Source organism: Saccostrea echinata, unplaced genomic scaffold (assembly GCF_033153115.1).
Source record: "Saccostrea echinata isolate AGI-Se365-2 ecotype Australia unplaced genomic scaffold, CSIRO_AGI_Sech_v1 ptg000032l, whole genome shotgun sequence".
Lineage (NCBI taxonomy): Eukaryota > Metazoa > Mollusca > Bivalvia > Ostreida > Ostreidae > Saccostrea > Saccostrea echinata.
The window spans coordinates 7218874-7245358 of NW_026889781.1; the positions used below are offsets into that span (position 1 = coordinate 7218874).

The 26485-nt window shown below is 31.2% G+C and overlaps 1 pseudogene; it reads left to right on the top strand.

Annotated features, from left to right (window-relative positions):
* Window positions 1–2722: 2722 nt before the first annotated feature.
* LOC133197906 (receptor-type tyrosine-protein phosphatase epsilon-like) lies at window positions 2723–25944 on the top strand (annotated as a pseudogene).
* The last annotated feature ends 541 nt before the right edge of the window (window positions 25945–26485 follow it).

Here is a 26485-nt window from a genome sequence, read left to right on the forward strand (position 1 = left end):
ATATCTGTCAAGTTATTCATGTAGTCTTTGTCCACATATGTACATGTAGGAATCTTAAACTAAAGAAAGTTTAACATCTATATAAGGTTTTCAGAAACTCCATTACTCAACACTATTTTTAGCTCACCTGAGCCGGAGCTCAACTGAGCTTTCCTGATCGAAATGTGCACGTTGTCTGTCGTCGTCGTCGTTGGCGTTGTAAACTTTTCACATTTTCATCTTCTTCTCAAGAACCAATGGGCCAATTTCAACCAAACTTGTCACAAAGTATCCTTGGCTAAAGGGGATACAAGTTTGTTCAAATGAAGGGGAGATAATTATGAATTCGTGAAAAAATAATAACATCATTTAAAAATTTTCTTCTCAAGAACGACTGTGGTTGAAAATAGGAAACTTAAATGGAGTCGTTGTGAGGGAGTGTAGATTTAAGTTTGTATAAATCATGACAAATGGGTGTAGGGTTGGACTATAATGGGCGATCAAAGTTTTACATAGGAATACATAGGAGCATCTTTTAAATCGTCTTCTTAAAAATAGTAAAGCCATGATTGGTCATATTTATATGCAAGCATCCTCAGGTAGTGTAGGTTCAAGTTTGCTCAAATCATGACCCCTGGGGGAAGGGTGAGACCACAACGGGGGTTCAAACTTTTTACATAGGAATACATAGGAAAAATCTTCAAAATTCTTCTCAAGAACAATAAAGCCTTGATTGGTCATAAAAATAATATAAAGCCATCTTCATGTAATATAGATTCAAATTTGTTCAAATCATGACCCCTCAGGAGAAAAGAGGGGCCATTACAGGGTATCATAGTTTTACAAAGGAATATAAGGGATATATCAATAAATATTTTCTTCTTGAAAACAACAAAGACATTTTGTTTTACATGAATTCAAAAGCATCCTAAGGAAGTGTAGATTCAAGTTAGTTCAAATCACACCCCTCTAATCCCCCCCCCCCCCGTTTGAACGAATTTGATTCGTTACAACGAATTGTCGAATCCGTTTAAACGAATTAAATTCGTAATAACAAATTATAGAATCCATTTAAAGAAATTTGATTCGTTATTACATTTTTTAAATTCGTTATAACGAATTAATAAACTGTTTTAACAGATTTCATTCATTATAACGAATTAAAAAAAATGTTATAGCGAGCGCACTTTGTCAATTGCAGATGAATTAAGTTATATTTCGAAATCAAATTTTATTTTTATTTAAAAAAAAAAATGAAATTAGTATTCAGTAAATTATATGTTTCAGTAGCTTGCTCTTTAAATTAAATGGGATTTTCAGAATTTTTCAAAATGAAAATGTATCTCTCAATCAAATTTCGGACATGACTCATCTGAATGACATTTTTAGAATGCGACGCAAAATTTTTCGGTGAAGTCTGTGAGCATAGATGTAGCCCACATTGTTACAATGGGACATGCAATTCCAAGAATGGATCTTGTGTAGGAGGATGCTCTGGAGAATTTTTAGACGACCAATGCGCTAATCGTAGGTGCCATCAAGTTTTTAGCAATTATTATGTGTTATTAAAGATAAGCACGTTTACATTGAAAGTTTATAATGTGTTATATGTAGAAGTTTTTAACATTTCACATATCTTATTTGCTTTTAATACTTTAAGGTTAGTTATTAACGCATAGGAGTTTGTCGAGCTGCTCACTATGTAATCAAACCATTTAAGGTTAAAACATGCATGCTTAAAAAAAATGATTTTATTTCAGTCAGTAATGCCTCTTAAATCGTAGACGGCAGTATGTATTTCCTGTTTGTAGCTTATAATTAATTCTTATAAATCAATTTGAATTGGGTCCCTTCAGATTAACTTTATTTTATTATTTTTCAGCACATTTTTGTATGACGTATGGGTTTTATTCAGTATGAAAAAGCAACCCTTGTATGATGATAATGTTAAGATGTTTATAGATATATTAAAGAAATAACAAGACACAGTTTTATCTCATCATAGCTCTGTCTAAAATCAGCCAATCAGATATCCCAGTGACTGCAACTGGAGCGGAACTAGGTTCTTTTTTCATACTTCTTATGATAGTGGTGACCGCAATCTTACTTTTCAGGTAAAGGATTCTACAATAAAATCATTATCAAAAGATTATTATGTACATATTTTGTTGAGATAAGATACGTTACAACACATTAACAATCGTACAGTTACAGTAACATGTTTGGTATTTAACAGAGGAAATTCCTCTCGTAAAGAATTTTTTTTTTCATACCTAAAAGACATGAACTTAATATGACTCTATATCACAGATTTCGAAGAGGTAAGCATGGCAACATTTCTGTTCCACCGATTGCAGACCACGGTGCTGAAAATCTTTCGCAAGGTATATTTAAATATATTATACTCATTGTAAATTACCACTGAGATATTCTTTTAGTTTCCAGATTGTCCATAACTACCTACTATTATTACTAAATTGCATATATACTTTGTATCATTTATTTGTTTCAAAGTTCTGTCAGGTTGCTCGAATCGCCAAAAATGATAACAATAATGAGTTGTACGAGGAAATGTTTTAAACAAATATTTTTTTGTCCTACAGAATTCGACGTTCATTATGCTATGCTTGAAAGAAACTCAATGATACATGTATGGTGTGAATAAATACATTTCAATAATTTTAAACAGAACGAAATGTTTCTTCATGTACAAATAGCTCAAAGCAAAGTATATACCAACATCATGTCTGCGGCTGCTCCTTTAGAAGATCCGGAAGAAGAACCTTACGAGGAGTATCCGGAAGAAGCTGTTTACTATAAAAACTTAACAGTGGCTAAAGATATTCCCGTAAAAGATTTACATGATGTGATAAAGCAAAGAGAGGCTGATGAAAACGCTGGATTTATCAAAGAATTCAAGGTATTGCACATTATATCATAAAAATCAATTACATGTAAGTACAATGAAAAATCAAAATATATTTTGGTAATCTACTTTATTTTGCAAAAGTTCATGTATCTTGAATATCACTTCTGAAATTTTTTTTAAATGCAATGTTTAAATGGTCTGCCTATTAAAGTACTAAAAAATCCTCACATGCTTATATAAATGTTTTTATTTTGTTTAGTCGCTTCCTTATGGAGAAAGGTTTGACTGTACCATTGCAAAACAGGACGATAACATGCCAAAAAATAGATTTAAGACAACTTTTCCTTGCAAGTATTTTAGGCATTGCTTTATGTGATACATTGTGCGTTAAACTTAAGTGGTATGATAAACCACAATATAAGGTTTCGTTTTTTTATATGAATAAACTTACCAGTGTGTATGTCATAATATGACTAAATGTTTACTCATTTGAGTATGCTCTTGAAAATTATAAACAATCATTAACTGACATCAATAGAAGGCTTTGATTTATATACTTGTAACTTTAATTATTGGCGATGATAAAAAATATCCTAATAACCGTGTTTTGAGTTATGCCGGAACCCGTTATTCGCCATTTAGTTACGTCGATCACGTGATTTTAGACAAATGTTTCACAGGGTTACTTCCAGTTTACATTGAATTCGGGTTGTTTACTTTAGTTACGCCAGAAACCGAGATTGTGTACGTCTGAAATCGTCTGTTTATGTGTTTAATATAATGTGTGTTTACCATGAAGGTGGAAATATATTTTAATGTACGTTTATTTTAAAATATCGAGGGTTCTCCTCTCTTAAAACCAATCCTTGTACATGTATCCCGTGATATCAGTATTAGTTACGTAATTTAGGAAATAGTAAATAGTAAAACACTGTAGAACGACTATTTTGGTGCATTTTACTCTTTAAGATTTACATGGTTTTCATTCTAGAACGTTTAGTGTCAACAAAAGTTGTCGTGAATTGTCAATGGGCGAAATTGAAGCAAATGAAAAAAAAAGGGGAGGGGGGCTGAAAAGGAGACTTTACATATTATTGTTGCGTCCTTTGTAAAGACACAAAGTTTTAAATGTATATATGATTGTAACACATATTTAAACATTATTCCAATATGTGACAAATTGGAAATTGATTGTACATATCCTGACAGTTGGGTACATCAGCTCATAAGTCGTCTTCTCATGAATTGTTAATATTCCAAATTTCACGCACAAGACCAAGGCTTTTTAATGCCTGAATTTTGAAAAAAAAAAAGACATGTTCGGTTTCTTAAACTGCATCAATATAAATATGTAAATTCCATTAATTCAATAAATCAGTGTGAAAAAAAAAATCTGCTACTGCTTGACACGAAAAGTGTCCAAGATCTCCAAAGATGTACACTGAGGAATAACATGTACATGTATCTTGTATTAAGTGTATAAAACTTGACACGAATTCAATCTAAAGTTGAGTGTACTGCTTCAGTGGTGTACAAAATATTGCACAGAAACCCAACTGCGGATTCAAAACCCAGGCATCAATTGTGTAATATTTAGGCATCTACATACACTTGTAACTGGAAAGAAGAAAAATGTGAGGGACCAGACCAGGATTCAAAACCCAGACACTAGCATCAATAGTCAGGTGTTCTACCAACTGAGCTATCTGGCCACCAGTTATTAAATCTGCCTTAATACCACAAACTCAATAACCCTCAAAATGGCTGTATTATAATGGCAGGTACCAATATGCAGTTATTATCAATTTACAAAATTTCATGTCCATACACATATACAGTGAAAATATAATTAAGATCTTGAAAATATTTAGCAACATACAAAACAGTTCTTCGATGTATTTAAAATTGTTTAGTTCAGATACTAAGACAACCTTAGAGTATTAAGCAAAGAAAAAGCTGTTCAACTGTTTTGCAATTTTATTTGCATGTTTCACTGCAGTCAAATATTGTTTCCTATGATAAGCCAAAAACCATATATATGTTGATACGGTCGAGGAGTACACAGTAAGTTTTAAGATTTAAGACAAACAGCAAGCTTCTGATTGTTAGGACTTAAACAAGCTCTTCTCCCCTACGTAACAATTGACGTCGCCTAAATATTCTTGCTAAAATTATGTGTACTCTATATACAATTTAGCACAATAATTACATGTAATAACTTCACTTTATCAAATTAAAAAAAAAAAATAAAGATATGGATTCTGTCTTGTATATTTCATTGATTAGCCCATGAAAATTTACTCAAACACTGAGAATTCAGAGCATATATATATATATATATATATATATATATATATATATATATATATATATATATATATATATATATATATATATATATATATATACAATTAAGATGATTTAATATAGCAGACGTTCATGTTTCATAAGCAGGTATACATATCAATCCTGTGAAAATCATAACTTACACAAAACTTTCAAAGCCATGCCTTACAGTTGCAATGAAATGTAATTTAGTGGTACTCCAGAAACATCCTGCATGCAAAGCTTTTTCATTAACTATGGTAGAAATGGAATGTTCTTTTCTATACTTCTTCTCAGTGAATATACTTTCCTGGAAGCAGTGTAAAGTTATCTGTACATTACTGATCATATTAAAAATGCTCATTCTTTATATAAATCAAAATTTGAAAAAGTTATACAATGCATTTCCTTAAAATACCTAGTATGACTTATCTCAATGATATCTGTAATGGACACAGTCAAGTTTCATGTATAATTTATATAGTTATACTTATGCCTTACACATTTTGTCCTATCTTTTAAATTTATCAGTGTTTCTGTGTAGAGTTCTCTAAAATTCATTTTCAACTAGTTACAGAACTGTAGCTTTCTGGGAAATAACATAAGGACAAACATCTCTGCTGTGTCAAAGTCCTCATAAATTAAATTAACAGAAACTGAAATAGATGTTTTTAATTTCTGCATTATTTCTTAAAAATAAAAGTGAAATCCTACCCCCCCCCCCTTCCAGTGTGACACTTTCAAACTGCATTTTGCTTTAAGATACTGTGTTTACGGTAGTTCCGGATCAGTTTTCATTTATACATTGGTGGTGAAAATTAGTAACGAGATTAATATAAATATTTACATACTGTTAAGAGCCCCATTCTCGTACCTTTCATATAAAATGAGATTTGTTAATTTATTACTCTTCTTTCGTAAGTAATCGAAGTGTATGCAACAACTAAAATTACGACAGTTTCGGATCACTTACGACAGTTGCGGATCACTCTAATTACCATTAGGCCCTCCCCAGATTGACTGTTTAAAAAATATATATGTATACTTTATAGTATAGTAGATATATATTTTAAACAATTAAGCTGGGGAGAGCCTATTCTTATTACTAGTAACGGGATTTTTCGCACCGATATATATACATGATAGTTTGCGCCGATACTCTTCTGCGCTGATATGGTTCGCGCCGCAATGTTTCGTTCCGAATACATGCTATTTATGTTGAGTTTATTATAATATATGTAAATAAATATATTTTTTTAACATATATTTATTTTTTAATTGAAAAGATTATGTTATAGTTACACTGTAGATCTTAATTGGTTAGGTGAAGTATATATATCACGCTTATCAATTAATTAATTATACTGTATATATTATCAAAATGTCACCATTTAAGTAATTATGAAATATTTAAGAAAACACATCTTTAATTTCTCTTAATTCAAAATAAAGGGATGTTAGTAAAAAAGAATTGAACCATTGAATTATAACTATTAGAATTCTTTATTGGTCTTTTTCGTGGTTTGGGAGAAAAAAAAATTATCCTATACTCGTTTTGTGACGACTTCTGCGGCCTTTTGGTAAAAAAGACCCTTTTTTGTTTTATTGTCAAAGTAAAACAATAAAATGTTGAAATAAAATAAGGTGTTTCCCTACCTACCCTATTTTTTTTTTTCAAAGAATGGATTAGAAATTAAACTCTTTGTCTAGGCCTTATTTGGAAAGATGAAGAAATAGAAAATAAATTTTAACTGTTATATCATACTTGCATGTTTTTCGAAAAGTAGATCGAAGTATAGATCGAAAATTAAGATTAAAAAAAAATTAATTTTTTATTTGAATATCACCAACAATTTACAGTGGATTATAGAGGTTAAAAAACAATGTACAGAATGATAATTACAGAGTTTATAACTAATTGATTACATTCTTTAAGACATTAGAATATTATATAATAATTTTTTCTACATTGCAAATCCTTTAAAATATGCAGCTCTGACATACATGTACATGACTGTTTGTTGTCAGTATTCTGCGCTGGAATGAGATTGAATAACAAAAGAAATTTAAATATTTTTTTTTTAATTTTAATTTGATAATGTGTTCACCACATAAAAGTGATCAGACGAAATAATACAATTAACATGATTAAACGATGTTTCAGACAATCCTTCTTGCGGAGTGAAGTGATCCGGAACTGCAGTAACGGTGGGTTCATAATGTTTATTTGTTTTAAATATACAGGTTTAATTGATATAAGTTTCTTATATATGGTGAAGTAAAATATATAACAAGTAAACATTTTATGAGGTTCAGTCAATTCCTTACTCGTCTTAAGTATAACAGAAAGCACAACTCTTCTTCAAAAGCACGTGTAAAACTGTCAAAACACCGATCTTCGTCTTTGGGGCGCTTATTTTCTGACGCAACTAAGTATCGAAATCATGCATGGTAAAGTTCGATTTTTTGTTGGAAGTAGTAATACCCCCTATTCTACGCGTGTGATATACCGATAATAAATTTTCTTCAACAATTATTTTTTTAAGAATTATTACACAAAAAAGTGATCCGGAACTACCGATGATCCGGAACTACCGTAAGCACTGTACATGTGTCATAGTACAAGTAACTTCATCAGTTTTCCATTATTTTTTAAAATAATTATCTCATGTGGTTGGCACTACTTTCAATAAAACCATTTGATTTCGTACCTTTGCTCAGTCGCACCTGTAGATCTTAATTGACGTCTGGTTGAGTTTTTTCTACCAGGACAACAAAAATTTTCTAGACAATTCCATCCTTTCAAATTAAAGGAAATTTGCATGACAGTAACAGAGTTAATGATAAAATGATAAAAGTTTTCAATATAAACAAGGTATTGAATATTACCGGAAGTAACGTCGAGGAACATTTTTGATGCAGCGTGACTAAACACGGAATAAAAACGGCGTTCCAGAATTACTCGAAACACGGCTATTGATGCAATACGTGCTTCGTTTCAGTTTAAGGAACATGCATATAAAAATGCATAAAATGATGTATTTAAAAAGTCATGCATACTTTTAGTATGTTTTAAACAATCATGTATCTGTGTTTTTGTTTCTACAGCTTAAAACTAAGATTTTTTTTTTTTTTTTTTTTTTTTTTTTTTCAAAAAAAGATAAAATTTTATTTTGTAGATGATCATTCCAGACTTATTTTAGAAATGAGTGACGGATTTGATTCAGATTATATAAATGCAAATTACATTGAAGTACGTATAAACAGAATACTTCATGAAAAGACCAATTACTTTTTAATATTTGAAATTAAGTTGAAAATAAAGAGTAATATTATATTTTTCGTTTAGAATATGGATGGGAAGCGCGAGTATATAGCTTGTCAAGGTATAGGCTTTACGTTACATAATAGTTTCAATAGCTTTTTAAAGCTCTTAAGTCAAATGCTCATAAGAGACGGATTTGTGCCAACTTCAAAAAACTACATTGTAGCCATAAATTTATTGTTAAGCATATTCTTATAACGGTTTACTATGTAATCTATAACGAATATATATATATATATATATATATATATATATATATATATATATATATATATATATATATATATATATATATATATATATATATATATAATTTCTTGTAGGTCCACGAAGTAACACTATTGCTGACCACTGGAGAATGATATGGCAGGAAAATGTTGAATACATTGTTATGTTAACCAATCTTATCGAAGGACCCAAGGTTTGAAGATCAAACATATAGTATACATGAATAGCTAAATGTTGAACATTTTTATATTGTGATCGTTCGTTTCTTTCTCGCATACGATCTTCTCGATCGATCCAGTTAAAATGATTAATTCGTTCCGATATCCTTTTCATTTAAAAGATTTATATGGTTATACATTATATTTATACATTTTGCCTAAGGTCAAGATCTAGTAAATTCAAGGTGCCTTATTCTGTGTTGAAAATATCTTACATTAGATGAAATGCCATCAATATTGGCCAAACGAGAACAAGGAACTGAATCTCGGTGCTTTTTCTGTGAAGTTGATTGAAGAAAAAATATATGCATACTATGTTGTGAGGAAAATGAATCTTTGGAAGAAAAGGGTGGGTTTTCAATATAATATTCATTAATACTATGTTTAACGTACGATACGTTTGTAATCATTCTTCTATTACAAATATAAATTACAGTTTACGTCTTTTTACTAGGTCACTGGGTTAAGGACGGTCGTACAATTCCATTTCACTAGGTGGCCAGACCATGGGACACCTAATCCTCTGAACCTGATCGTGTTTCTCAGATATTTCCGGCATAAAATTAGACCATCCTAACATCCAATTATTGTTCATTGCAGGTGTCTGAGTTTATATTTCTAGCAGATGAAGATCAAAATATATTTATACATTTTGCCTAAGGTCATGATCTAATAAATTCAAGGTGAATAAAATTTCTCAAATTTGAGGACTTTATTGCCATGAGGATGCTCTCTTTATCTATAGCTTGGTATAAAAGGTGTTGAGGTAAAAAAATTTAGGTAAATATGGAAAAGACATATTTTAAACTTTCTTTTTTCCTTTATTATGAAGAAAATCAGTCACAAACGTAGGAGTTTTTTTTTTTTTTTTTTTTTTTTGAATACATTTCTGACCATATTGCTCACGGATCCTCAGAAAAAGGAAATTAGAAAAGTATTTTACACCTTTATAAAATAATATTTAAATTGAATATAGGTATCCGGGTTATTTTGATATGATTCCAAATTGAAGTCAATGAAAATGTTTTATTTTCTACATAATCCAGTAATAGCCACACAGTACGGGAAAAAGTAAGCTTAATTTTATCCCCCCCCCCCCAAAAAAAAATGCAAAATGATGTCACATTCGAGCACTAAACGAACAGTATAGACACATTTACTAGATTTTTACCTTAATTACATCTTTTTTAATTGATGTTCATTAATTAGTGCTGGTATCGGTCGAACGGGAACGTTCATTGCTCTGGACGTTCTGTCCAGATACGGAGAAGAACATGATAAAATCAACGTCATCGAGTTTGTTAAAGCCATGCGTAAAGATAGGATGACCATGATTCAAAACGCTGTAAGTTTTTTTAGTGGGCGAGGAGCTTGAACTTGGTTTATTTGTATCTTTTGTATTGCTTATAAATATGAGCTAATGGTGCTAAGTGTACCCCGTCTAAAATCCCTAACTTTCTATATGATCTGTCTTCTGGGAAGTGAATCATAACAGATTCAAAGGGATTTAAAATATAAATTGTATATAGTCTCTAAATAGAACATTTTTAATAAAACATTATGATTTAAGGAATAACTGTCTAATTTTTTTTTATTCCATGATGTGATCAATCGATTGATCATCGTCATGAAATCAAAAAATTAGATAGTTATTCCTTATATTTACATGCTCTTGATTCTGCAAACTCACGTGCTACAAGCCCCTCTTCTGTCTCTATTTGTCCCGCCCCGCAGGTGATTTTTTTTTCACCACGCCTATCGATGAACCAGTAAATTTATGTAGAAATAAAGTATTTTTACTATTTGAAATTTTATCTCGGACAAAGACATTGGAAATGTACATATTAAAAGATGAATAAAGGGAAGGAGAATTATGAAATGAATTTAATGATTATTATTTTTTTTACACTTTGTAAGAAAAATAGGATAAATAATGATTATGACATCTTATGTGATAAATTGCATTTTTAGTAAAACTATCTTTTGATCAAATACTAAATAATTAAATACTTATCATCCTATCCTACGAAAGTAATAGTGTAACAGAGCCTTTACGAAGCAATGATATTCAATGCATAGGTTACCCGCTCGATAGCACACCATTAGGCAGTTTAATTAGTTGTTTGTTTTCAGTTGTATTATGAAGGGTATTTTTTTTATTCGTAGTATTTATCTTTTTATTGTATTGCTTGTAATGCGCATTTTTTTTTTTTTTTTTTTTTTTTTTTTTTGAAATGAAATTGAAGGCATTTCCTTTTAAGTATATACGAAAAAAAAAAATCATTATTAAAGGAATGCAGTTGTATCCAATATGCTATTTGAGATCACGCGGAGGTTGTTTCATACTATAAATTCAGTTCCAACATATTATAGGATCAATACGTCTTCCTTTACCACGCTCTATTTGAGTACTTCAGAAGAAAGGGGAGTTTCATCAGCAGGACGGACTTTATTGAGTTATATGGGGAAATGGAGAAACCGGAAACAAGGAAAAGACTTAGGAATGAGTTCAATGTGAGTATTTAATTTCCAAACTTTAGTAAATAAATATTACTTCAGCATATCAGATGATTGGTTCTCAAAAATACATTACGACAGTTTGAATATAATGTTTAGTAAATAAATATTACTTCAACATATCAGATGATTGGTTCTCAAAAGTACATTACGACAGTTTGAATATAATGAGATTTTCAAGACTCTCAAATAAAAATATTTTATCGGATTTTCTCCCGCTTTCACTGAAAATGGGAAATACTAATTTTGGGACTATCCGTTCGTAGATGGGTTTGCCTCTATGTAACAATTTTATTTCCGGACGATATCTCACAAAGTTTTTGAGCTTTTTGCAATGATATTTTATATCAAAACTCGTAATGGCCTACTAAAGACCCCTTTGATCTTTCGGTTAAAATTTTATAGGTCAAGGTCAAAAATTAATACATTATAAAGAAATGTTTCTAGATAATAACTTTAATGTACTTTGAGTTTTTTCCCCGATGGGATTTAATATTACAACTCCCTTTGGGTATAAAAGCAGAAAACTTTCGGTTTTGATGTGAAAAAAGTCAAATGTCATGGTCAGGAATTTATATGTCTCTGTGTAATATTTTCGTTTCAGGACGGTATATTTAAAGCCTTTAAGATTTTGAAATGTAATTTTATATATCAATTCCCTATCACCTATCAAGTGCCCCATTAATCTTGTGTCCAAAAGATCAAAAGAAGATCACGAATTCATACATTGCAAAAACAGTCTCCGAATAACTTAAGTACCAGTCCACATAAAAATCAGACAAAATTGTATGAAAGTGATACATGAAGGTTTTCAGAATTCGATGATTTTTCACTCATAAATTTCTCTTGCAATATGAACAATGTATGTAAAATGAAAAATGTTTTGAGTCATGGTTACCATGGAAACCCGGCCAAAGAAATTTCCTTAGCAACCGGCAATTTTTTCCATGTTGATGGACAAAAATTCACCTATCTTTAAGGCTTAAAATAAAATTTTAATACCATGAAAATTATTCTCAATTACTGGTGTAATAAAGATACACATTTAAAGTGTTTTAATAATGCAATGAAAGAAATTTAGGTCTTAAGTTAGTTCTGTGCTAGCCATTGGAAGGTACACATGTTTTGCAATTTCTGCTGATTCAGCATTTTTCGTGAATTTGGCATTATTCAAGGCCAAATTTAAAAAAAAGGCCAGATTAATACAGCTGTTGCGTGTATTTCACATAAAAGCAGATGAATTTCTCTTTCAGAATTTGAAGTCAAATCCATGGGCCTTTTTGAAAATTGAATCTGTTGCCTAGCAACAAATATGGGCATTTTGATACATAAAATGAGAAACAATGTAAAAAGTTTACGGAAAAATCAAATGAATTGTTATCTACAAAAACGAAAAACAAATTTTAAAATAGTAGAATTAAAGGACTTCCTAGCAAATTATTGAATATTGTATAATTATTTATCTCCATAGCAACAACAGGTTCTCCATAGCAACGGGCAAAGAAAGTCAATTTTGACATGTATTCATGTAATCTTATTAAAAATTTATTCAAATTAAGTCAGAAAAATGTCGTTGAGCAAAATTGACAATGAAATGTTGGTCTTATTAAAGTTTTTGTGGTACTTAATCAACCCATGGCAACTATTACCAGTACATGACGACCAATGTGCACTATGCCTCCTGTAAAACAGATTTGACTTTGGGATCGTATTGTTTGTCATGGAATTGAATATTCAAGTAATGTGCTGATAATTGTATATGCTGAGTGTGTGGAAAGAATGTAAAATGTTGTAGCAAATTATTGAATATCGTACATTGACTTATTTCCATAGCAACAACAACACTTCCCCATAGCAACGAGGCAAAGAAACTTAATTTTGACACATATTCATGTAAACCTGTAAAATCTATCTAAATCAAGTCACAAATATGTGTTTGAGAAAAATTGACATTGTCGTGTTTGTTTTAGGAAAATATTTTTGTACTCATTTAACCCATAGCAACGATTCCTAGCACATAGCCAGCAATTTTGTCAGTATGGGATTCATTCTCTGTAACCGCTGTATTGAAAGATTTGGCACTCGTCACAGATTTCGGGGATACATGTACGACTCTCAAATAATCACTACAGAAAGCATTACAATGTAACAATTATTCCTCATAAAAATAAATAGATAAATAAAAAGAATATCGTTACTATGGAAACGTATCTAATAATATTTGGTAAGAGGATTCAAATTGAGTAGGAAGATCAGGATTTAATTATTCTATTTATACTTATTACAGATTGCAGAGTTTTCTTTTCAAACAGTTAGAGGATAAACACGTTTGTTCATATCTAAATATAGAGTTTTATGCATCAATAACCTCGAGTAATACTTAGGTCACATTTATTAAATGATTTAAGCCGATGGTCGGGCGACCAAATTATTATCGTATCGTCGGCTGAAAAACTTAATCAGACGATTCTATATATAGTATCGGGCGATGCAGAGTAGTCACATTAAGGACATTGGCAAGTCAAGGTTTTCCGGAGAAAAAAGGTTTAATACATGGGTTTTTTTACTTATGAAATAGTGATTGAGAGTGATCTCCCGTGTAGAATTCTCTAAACGGTGAAAACCAATTAAAGCCAATGTTTACAGAGGTAAACAAAAGCACATGTACTTCCTTCAATGGGTAGAATCATCTATACAGCAAGAAAGAAAAATAGTAATGGCTTTTTTATACATTGTATTCAGGGGACAAAGAACCAACAGGTCGTCATTTACCATAGTTGTGCTCAGTATGCTGGGAAGAGCAAAGATGTGATATATGCTGAAAGGTAGACAGACTGAGATCAATTCCTATGTTGTATGAAGGAAGCAGCATTTAGTAACAACGAATAAAAATTGAAATAAATCCATGCCAATATTTTTATAACAATGTGTTTCAATCAATTTAGTCAATTAAATGATAGAATCAATCAACCAGTCTGACTCTCTTGACCATTATGAATAATATGTAATTATAGCTGTTAAGGGAAGTAACTCCAAAAAAAAAGATCGGTGCTGGTATGTCCATGCCTTATATATACATTTTCAGTCAAAATATCTATAAGTCATAGGAAATGAAGATACAGTAATGTATATAATACAAAAACTAAATGAAATAAGTGGGTTTTGGAGAAATATTATGATGAAAAATTATGTAGGTCCCTTTTATCAACATTTTACATACCGGTAGGAAATGCATTGAGAATTGCAAAAACACTGATATGACAAAATCTAAAAAGGAAGGTTGGCTTGGTAGGTTAAACAATCCAGAATATAGCCTGCTTAATACAATTAAACCTACTCAAGAGTTCTTGAAAAATTCTATACGATAACCAGGAACTTTGCCAATGTCCTTTTAATTCCTAGGAACACCGATGCCTTTACATGTTAAAAATCGCTAAGTAGGCCAACCCTTACCCGATCATCGTTTGCTGAGCCGCTGTTTGATTTTCACCGTCGGCTGACATTTTATGAAAACCCAATCCTGAAATGTCGATCGACCTACGACCGACATGACAAACTGTCTTGCGATGGTTGGACAATGATCCTTATATTGACAATGATGCCTTATAATTTCCATCCTAGCAATGTTGAAGGAATCGGCCACCAACGTAGAAAAAAGTATAACTTGTCCCGACAGACACAAAATTGGCCGGTTGACGCAAAAAGAAGAACTCAAAATCAGACAAGACAACACCCGATGAACTGCCGACTGTCCCCCGAAGAATCCTATTTTTGTTTCAAAAAACTTCGGCCATTGGTCATTTTTGGAAATGTGACTTGGATTTAAAGTTTTCGAAAGACTAAAAGAATAACGTAGACTTAAAAACAGGTTGTGTTAAACAAATTTAAATTAAATTTGAAACCAACAATATCATACATTTAAAATATGGAACAAAACGTTTTAGGGGAATCTATGTATTGAATCTCTGTTTTTGCTTTTTATCTGCTATTGTATGCATTATTTATTTATGTACGTTTGAATTTTTTTTTTGAATTTCTCACTAAAAAACTATATCTCCCTCCAGGATTTCTTTTTGTAAAATAAGGGGTCATGGGCCACAAGTCTCACCTGAATCTATCTGTTCCTGCTGTTATTTGAATATTTTCGCTATATATTCTTAAGAAGTTGAAATGACCCTTTCCTAAATTAATATGATCATGCCAGATTACCTATCAGGTCCATGATTTTGGCAAACTGAATCTGCACTGAATGAGGTGCTTGGTTATCAATATACTTATAATCTTCTTTAAGATTTTTTCCCCGAATGGCATCTTCTCAGGCCTTTCCGGCAAGCCCCGAAAATACATTTAATGTATTTAAATCACTGGATGTTAAAAATTTGTACAAAATGAAGTGATATGTAATTTTATAATTTATGTAAATATTTAATAAACATAGTTGATTGTTCCTTCTGTAGTATATTTTAATATCTTTACATTCAATGAAGATCAGTTGCATACTCCATTGTAAAAAAAGTCTCCCTACATTTATTCAAATGATTCTTAAAATGGGTTATCATAGACGCCTACGTACATGTAACAAATTCGAGGTTGTTTTTTCTACTTGTCCCTCCCCCCTTTAAACCTCATTCAATTCTTAAGACCATGATATGAAATAACTTGGATTTACACAGAGACAAAAAAGTATATGTCAGCTTCTTAACAACAAGTAAAAGATACAAGCTTATATCTGATCTTTTGAAAAACAGAAATTATCTCAAATGAACACAATATATGCTAGATCAACATTACCAGGCTTAAGGGTTTTATTAGGTGTATAGAGTATAATTTTATGTGCTTGCTCACTTAATCTCTACCTTTTCTTTCACTGCATTTCATTTCCGGTATATTGCATAGCATTTCCGACATTTTTTAATTTCATTTACGACAACTTTTTTTTTCCATTTCCGACAATTTTTTGTATTTCCAGAATATTTGCAGGATATCTTTCTGGCAATTTTATGTTAGCCAAATAGGTGGAAATAGAATTTTTAAAGAATTAATTTCAAACTACGTTTTCAAAATATAAATAAAAACATATAATACAATACATTTATACAGGTAGCATTAAGATTTATAGCATTTTTCCCTGTGCTGCATGTACATGCATATGTGATGTCTTTGTTTTTAAAAACATAAAAACATTCTTCTGTCTTCAGAGAATCCCTTCAACGATGATGGTTTTTTCATGGCCATAGGAACCGGGGGAGCACGGGGGCCCGTGCCCCCCCCCCCCCCCCCAATAATTTTGCCAATATATAGAATACTATAGAAAACTTCGCTACAATATGTTTGTGCCTACTCAATAATAAAGTCTGATGACCTTTTTTGCCAAGGAATTTTTGGTAGTTGATAGTGCCTCCCAAATGAAAGTGTTTGGTTGCCCCCCACCCCCCTCAACTGAAATTGCTTCCTATGGGCCTGTTTTTACGTCGACTGGTTTCTGTATGCCTTATAATTTATATCCTAGCATATCTGATTTCAAACTTAAATCTGAACATTTAAAAAAGGAGATGACGAAAGTTCACAATACTTACATGTGTCTCAGGGAATCTTTTTAATCATTATTTTGGCTTCAAGCAAAACTCATTATTTGGATTTCAATGATTTCTCCATGATTTATTGATTAAAATTTTTCATAAGTGAAGTCTTCAATCCTGCTTTCATTGCAGAAAAGTACTACTTGAAAAAATGTCGGAGATAAAAACTTTAAAATGTTGGAAATAAAAGATGAAAATTTCAAAAAATTCCGGAGATGAAATGCAGCCATTGAAACTATGCCCATAATATCGTGCACATGTCTTGGAGTTAGTCCACAATACACACTAATGTGTGTGTACAAGTTACATGAAAAACATTATTTATGGAATACATCCTTATTTTGGTAACAGATCAGAGATAGATGTAAGGGGTAGGTGAACAAGGCGTGCAGAATGCCTATAGCTTCAGATATGTAAAAAACCAAATTCAATTTGTGAAATTAGTATTAGTAAATTTCTTTTTATTGAAATTCCTGAAATTATGATAAAACTTTTCCGAGGAAAATTTTCCCGGCAAAAATTATACTGTTATTAAAAATTAATGGGGTATTCATGGGGATCGAACCCCCTAGCAATAAAAATCCTGAGTATCATTTTCCTTTGATACCAACGCGCTAACCACTACGCTATACAACTCCTGATAAATAGTGGCATTTAAATCATGTTTGTGATATGACCCTTGACTAAATGGACTTAAAGTATTTCTTAGAGGATGCGAATGTTGTGTCATAAAAGTGTATTTTTAAGGTATAGTGGGTCTTTGCTCCTTGTCTTTGTTTACCAAAAATGTATATTTTTATGCAAACTTTGACGGTAACCTTTCAATAAAATGGAGCGATGACCCACTCATATCAAAAAAATGTGTTATAGTATGAGAAAATGATCGTTTTGCCATCTTTAGTGTGTGTGTATGCTATTTCATAGGCAAATAATTTCAATCTTCGTGAGATTTTTGCAAATTGTGGAAATTTTACATAAAGTATACTTTAATGTTAGATGATATATCAAAGAAAATTTTGTAATTGAGATTTAATTTTTCACCTTTATGTTTGTTACACTATAGGCACTTCGCTTGCCTTGTTCGCTGATCTTCTTTGTATCAGTAATTTGAGGAATCTTGATCAATTCATTTTAGAGAGCTTTAATAAGTTACACTTCTGAATTTACACAGAGGGCTAAAATGGTACATGCACTGGTCGAAGTGGGAGTAAAAAAAAAAAGAGATTTGTTGTTACATTCATTCTTAATGAAATTAATTCTTCTTAACTTTTCAAGTGTTGTTACTTAAGGTGTATAAAGCAATAAAATACTTTGAAAAGACCTGCTACATGCTTTAGTTGTCTGTATTGCAGAATTTGTTTTACATTCCATTCGACATCATTCATACCTACTTTGAACTGGAATGTTTTTTCGGTGAATTATGAATTTTATGTTTAGTTGCTAAGGGGATTGCATATTGCCATGGCTTAATTATTACGAGATTGCATGTTGCCATGACAACAACTGATAGAACATTTTATATTCTTTCCGCTCTCTCAACATATACAATCATCAACACATTAATTAAATATTCATTTCCATCACAAACAATATCATCCCAAAGTCAGATCTGTCTTACAGGAGGCACAGTGCACATTGGTTGTCATGTACTGGTAATAGTTGCCATGGGTTGATTAAGTATACCAAAAATAAACTTTAATAAGACCAACATTTCATTGTCAATTTTGCTCAACGACATTTTTCTGACTTAATTTGAATAAATATTAATAAGATTACATGAATACATGTCAAAATTAACTTTCTTTGCCCGTTGCTATGGAGAACCTGTTGTTGCTATGGAGATAAATAATTATACAATATTCAATAATTTGCTAGGAAGTCCAAATTTAATACTACTACTTTAAGATTTGTTTTTCGTTTTTGTAGATAACAATTCATTTGATTTTTCCGTAAACTTTTTACATTGTTTCTCATTTTATGTATCAAAATGCCCATATTTGTTGCTAGGCAACAGATTCAATTTTCAAAAAGGCCCATGGATTTGACTTCAAATTCTGAAAGAGAAATTCATCTGATTTTATGTGAAATACACGCAACAGCTGTATTAATCTGGCCTTTTTTTAAATTTGGCCTTGAATATTGCCAAAATCACGAAAAATGCTGAATCAGCAGAAATTGCAAAACATGTGTACCTTCCAATGGCTAGCACAGAACTAACTTAAGACCTAAATTTCTTTCATTGCATTATTAAAACACTTTAAATGTGTATCTTTATTACACCAGTAATTGAGAATAATTTTCATGGTATTAAAATTTTATTTTAAGCCTTAAAGATAGGTTAATTTTTGTCCATCAACATGGAAAAAATTGCAGGTTGCTAAGGAAATTTCTTTGGCCGAGTTTCCATGGTAACCATGACTCAAAACATTTTTCATTTTACATACATTGTTCATAGTTCAAAACAAATCTATGTGTGGAAAATCATCAAATTCTGAGAACCCTCATATATCACCCTTTGTCTGATTTTTATGTGGACTGGTACTTAAGTGTTCCTTGAGCTTTTTCAATGAGATATAATATCACAACTACTTTTGGGCAAGAAAAATAGCACTTGTGATTTTGAGGTAAAAATTTCAAAGATCAAGGTTAGAAATCCAGACAATTTGTCTTTTTGTCACACTTTCGTTTCAGGACGATATCTAAAAAAATAAAACCCATTGAGATTTCGCATCCAAATTTACATTATAACGTCCTGTGACAGAGAAAAAGCACCAGTTGATTTTTATTTCAAAAGATCAAGGTAGAAATTTAGATATTGCAAAAACAGGTTTCCAGATGAAAGCTTTAGTTCTCTTTGAGCTTTTTTTCAATAAAGATATCATCTTTACTCCTTTTGCCTTATACTGGAATTATTGACATTGAGGTTAAATTGTGAAATGTCAGGTATGGAATTCATACAAAAAATAACAAAAATGGTATCCGGATGTTAACTTTAGTTCTCATGAGCTTTTTCTTTGATTCTGTTCATCATATCCCCCAATGACTTATGGAAGATTGCTTTTTTTAGTCCAAATGTCAAGGTCAAAAATTTATATTTTGAATAAAATGATTTCCTGGTAATAATCTACCTTTCTTCAAGGTTTTGCAATAAAAAATGATACCTTTCGTCAATATGACTTGAAAAAGTGCCATTGATCTGAGGTCAAACAAGCAAAGACAAGGGTCAGAAATTTATTTATTGTAGATATAGTTTTCAAGATATAGTTCTATTCTCTGTAAGCTTTTAAAAGAAACTCAAGGTCATTAATACCTTTCATTTAAAAAAAAAGACCCTATAGACTCTAAGGCCGAAAGGTCAAGGTTATTCCTTTTATTTCTCATTCTGCACATTTTTTTCGGTTCCTCTATCTGTCTTTCCTTACTAGGGGGATACAAATTTTCTAAATTAAGAATTAGTTTTGATCTATTCAACTCCAAAAAAAAATATCTCAAGATTTATAAAGGAACTTCCTACACAGAAAAGTCAACAGCTATATATATATATATATATATATATATATATATATATATATATATATATATATATATATATATATATATATATATATATATATATATATATTGCCTTAACGTCATAAATTTGCTAGAGGAAAATCTTTTATATTAATTGAATTGTTCTTACTCATAATAAATTCATGATAAAGATACATTTCTAAATGGGTTCTCGCTAAATGAGATTTCGATCTTAGTCGTATGTTCTTTAAAAACGGGATCATATATCACTACCTTGCCACTAGAGAAGAACAATAACATTGATGAATTATTGAATAAGTTATTAAGTCAAATTGATTGATAATTAAAATTAATATAAATCATTCCCAAATGATGAGGTAACAACCCAGATAGCATGTCTACGTTGGGCCAACGTTGGCGCACAGTTATTGACTGCGTTGGTCCAACGTTGGCAACCTAACGTTGGCCCAAGGCAAGTTTGCCCTTCGGCCCTACGTTGGCCCAACATGTTTGACCAACGTTGGCACAACGTTTGTCAATATTATTACTGCATTTGGTCAATGTAGGTCCAACAATGGACCAACGTCCACTACCAACAGTGATTGTATCAACAAAGGCCCAACATTGGCCCAACATAATTTTTGTGTTGGCCCAACAATGGCCCAACGTCCGTTAACCAACATACCATCGGTGACTCAATGATGGTCCAGTGTCCTTTACTTGTGTTAGCCCAACAATGGCCCATTGTTCTTTTACGGACAGTGAATTTTTTTAACGTAGGGCCAACAGAGGCCCAACGTATCCTATATAAATAATGATTCTCATTCAAAATTTATCCATCTTGACAAGAAATAACTAGCTAATGTTGACAAAGAGGCAAATGAAAAATGATAAACTGTACAATTTATTAATTATTATTATTAAGTTTTAGCCCCTAACAAATTTTATTACGCTTGTTTCAATATTATAAAAAATAATTAAACAAAAACATTTGCAAAAGTTTACAGAGTTTAAGCATAAAACAATATTTTTAATATCCAATTGTATAATTGTATGTCTTGCTTTCACGCTCCTGCCTTAAAGTTTATTCAAAATGTCAAATATACTTAACACTTCCTATATATCACTTGCATCTATGATTGATTCTGGATTCGGCACACCGTCAAGTCTAAAACGTTTAATATAATGAGGCAGTGGACATTTCAATTGCAAACACCATCTACTTTTTCAAACATTATCTCATTTCAATTCCAAAATCATCTTTTTGTTCACAGAAATCTTGTATAATCCCATAAAAAGTATATTAAGGAGCTTTGTTCACATCACAACTTGGTCAACTTGGTCTTCACTAAAATCTTGTTTAAGGACATAATAATAGTATTATCCAGGAACAATAGATGACATCATTCTTTGGTCATGTTCGGATTGCATTTTTTTTTCCACAAATTCACTTGTTTTTCCATATTTCTTCCTCCTTCTTCATTAATTGTCATCAAAGCAGAACCAGTCTTTAACAATTGCTGCAATTTCTACATCTGCTGCAAATGCATACAACATATTTTCCCGTCTAGTTCAAATATACCTCTTCAAAAAAAAAAAAAAATAATAATAATAATAATAACATATTTGAATAATGATAAAACATTTATTTTATCGTGAAATTCTGATTAACAATAAAGGGTAGAGGAAAACTCCATATTTTTTGATAAGTGGATACTAGTAACAAGAAAGCTGAACATCAATATAATTGTCATCAATAAACTGACCAGTCTCATTGCTATAGAAGAAGCTTACCTAATTGCAGATCTTACCATATTGCATGGACAAAGATTGAGCTCTTATCTCAGAATCTAAATCTCCTTAAATTAAGTACGCTTAAGTAATAAAAACTAACAATGTATCTGTTGGGCCAACAAAGGGCAAATGCACTCGCCCTAACATAGGACCAACGTTGGGCAGGCGTAGTCTTACCGACTTAAATGATCTTTTCATTTAGACCTAGGGTATAACAAACACTGGGCCAACGTTGGGCCAACGTAACGCTCCCAACTCATGCACATCGTCCTTTAGTTTGCATTCCAACTGTTGGACCAACGTTGGATCAACGTACTCACTCTAGCTATAAAAGACAACTTTCAAAAACACTCAAACTTACATTGGACCAACGTTGGGCCAACATACTGCTACCAGATTAAATTTTCAACTTCGTTAAGGTTGCATTACAAACGTTGGGCCAACGGTGGGTCAACTTTGAACCCCCAACTTCCTTAGAAAATATAGCAAAAGGGAATTAGTTAATGTTGGACCAACGTTAGGACAACGTAAGAATCCCAACATGGTTGGGTACTAAAGAGGAACTGCTTTGAAGAAAGAAAAATGAGGCATTACCTAAACAGAGTTAGATAAATTGAAATCAAAATCTCATTCAATTAATTGTTACAATATGAACGGCTCTGTCCAGTCTTAGTACTCATCCTGATATCTTTATTATTAAAATCACTCTTTATAGGGTCACTTACTGTATTAACTTTGATAGGAATAGTGAAATAATTTTATTTTTTAAAATGTAGTTAAAATGTAGTTTGTTGTTAAATTTGTAGACAATCAATTACAATTATTTCTATCAGGGTTGTCAATTTTAAGAAAGGAGAAAGCTTCGAATACAAGACATTACAGTAAAGTATTGTGAACATTTTAAACCAAATTAATCCTTACAGGAAAATTCTTGTCTAAATTAAAAATCACTTTAAAATCAATGATAATGTATAATATTTATGTTTATCCTATAAATATCTATAGCTTACGTCATCTACAGGTCAAAGGAATTTTTACTTACTATTACTGTATCGTGTTTAAAAATACATTTTGATTTCAAGGCGGTAACAAGTTTAAAGCCAAACTACACAGCAGACGATTTCAAAACAGGGCGACAGCACATAAAGCTTAGTTTTGCCAATTCTGTTTTACCAGGTAATGTAATTTTTCAAAAAATGAAAACTAATTGAAATAGGCCTGTAAAAAAGCAAGTTATTTCAAAGAAAAAAGATAGATCTGAAAATTTAGATGATAGAAATTCAGATTGATAAGGCAAAGCAATTTTTAATATGTTAGAATATATTTCAGTTGAAAGGTACATTGTGTATTTAACATCAACTGTGAAGGGACGAGAGCAATATTACAATGCAGTAAATGTCTCGGTAAATATCATTTGTTATATCCTATTTTAAATCAGTTATGAATAGAAAAAGAAATGTGAGACTTCTCATGTTATCATGATTCAACTCATTTTAAAATGACTTCTGTTATTTTATATATATTCTGTTTACATTTTATAATGAGTATGTTTGATGTCACTTTAATGTACACAGTAAGTTCAAAATACATGGAAGTTTTACTTTTCATACAGTATCGTTATTTGAGAGCAAGTGTTTAAAGTTTGCAGATTTATTTTCTGAAATATTTATTTAAGTCGTTTACCAGAGCTGAGGAGTTTATCTCTGCGCAATATCCGGTATCAGGAGCAGCCATTGATCTTGTTCGATTGCTGGTTGATCAGAATTCAACATTCTTGATCTCGCTGAACCCTTTATCAGAAATCAAAGAGGTAATGATGAGTTAAATAGACTGAAGTGAAGAGTTCTTGTAATTTGCATTTATCCGTATAACTTTTTCTCTTTTACAAGATAAAAGATTGGGTTGACAGTAGAATGAAAAAAATTAATTTGGCTCCATATGAAATCACAATGATTACACAGGCAATGGTGTCAAACACTTTGCGGAAGACGGACATTCAAATCAAAAGAAATCATGTAAGTTAATATCGTCATCCGATAATTGCAAGACAGTGCTGATAAAGTAAATAGATTTTACAGCAAGAAAAATCATTACAAGAAATTTCTATGATAATTCCGGGATGAGAAACATTGAAGGAGGTCATTGAAGTCATAATGGGTATTCATACAGAAATACATGTAATTTCTTGTCTTTTGTTTTCATGTTTTCAAGTATTTTGACTGAGTTATATTTATGTAACTAACATAAACCAAAAGCAAATATGATAATAAACAGGTTAAATTATTACAAACCAGTTGTTACGCCCCCGTAATCGAAGATGCAGAGTATATTGTTTTTGACCTGTCCGTCAGTCTGTCTGTCTGCCTGTTTGTCTGTTTGTCCGCAAAAACATTTACCTTGCCAGTAACTTTTGATTGGTTGGAGCTATGGCTTTCATATTTCACATGTTTATTTCTTTTGACAAGACCTTCCTTTGAGAACCAACATATTTGACCTCTTGACCTTGGACTTTAACCCTATTTTGCAAAAATCTATCCAACTTTATCCAACTTTGACCCTAACTTTTGAACACTTGTTTTATTTATTTATTTAATTTTGCATGTGTATTTCTAATGAGAGGTTGTCTCCTGCATACCATTAATTTTGAACCTTGACCTTGGAGTTTGACCCACTTTAAGAAAACATTAACTTTGACAATAACTTTGGAATGGTTGGTGCTTGGGCTTTTAGATTTACAAGGTACATCCATTGACACATCCATTTTTTGGGGTTATAACATTTTTGATCTCTTGACCTTGGAGTTTGACTTGCATTTGAGAAACTTTAACTTTAACCTTTGCAGGAAGCTGTCATACGGGGGCATTAGTATTTCACATACACATCTTGTTTAATTTTATCTATAGGATAAATTGCATCCAGTGGAGATATTTGAATGTCTTAATTGGAGTTTTCGTAATATTCTACCAGAAGAAACCTCTACGATGACAAATGTAATAAAACAATTCTGTTTGGATAGAAAATCTCATCCAGATGGTCCTATTACCCTTGTTTCTAAGTATGTATTAATATTTCCAATAGCTGAATGCTTTATGCCTATATATGAAAGGCTTAAGGATGCCTTTTCCTAAGTATTGCATGATGATGATAATGATGATGACGATGATTAATTTTTGCAAATTATGTTTCTGTTACTATAAATTCTGTTGAAGACTAGATTCTTTTCTTTTTACTAGGGATGGAGCAACGTGTTGTGGAGTATTCATAGTTATCTATAATGCAATAGAACAACTACAAAAAGATGACGAGGTTGACCTATTAACCATAGTACAGCAACTGCAGTGCCGCAGACCGGAAATGATATCTACGAAGGTATGTGGTACATGTATTTATGCTTAGACAATTTATATATTTATAAATTAAAATAGATTTGGAACATTAAAAAATGGATTTTAAAATATAATTCATTAATTAATTAAATTAGATTAGTTACATTTAAATTAAATTAAATTAAATTTTGATTCATAGGAAGATTACGAGTTTTGCTTCAAGGCAGTTTATGATTATCTGAATATGGACAGCATGTATGCCAACACCTAGAGGGAATGCCCATGATGGATTGGTGTTTCAGTTTCAATGAAAACAAAGAGAAAATATATACTAAGCCTTTTACCTGTTAACTATGAAATGCTTTGCTTACAAAAAATGCGAAATTCAGTACAAATAAAGTTTACAATAAATCTATAACTGTTGTGTACAATATATGTGAAACTGTTTAAGGTACGTACACATTGGAACACAAGTACAAGCTGGTTTTGCCCAATATTTTTTATCTTATTTGTAACCTTTTGTACACAATATAGTGCAAAAAATCTTTTGTTATATGTGCTTTTATTTTACATTGTCCTGTTTATGTATACATACTTTGCCTGAAACTCCCCCCCCCCCCCCCCCTTACTCTTTTCCCATTTTATTATTTTTTTTTATTTAATTTTTTTTATCATTTTTGTTTTGCTTTTGAATGATTTTGAAATAAAGAATAATGTACAATAATAACATCTTTTTGAAAAAAAAAATGTGGGAAGGACAGAAAAGATATACACTGAATTATGGAATAGTCCATAATATAATAGATGGGACA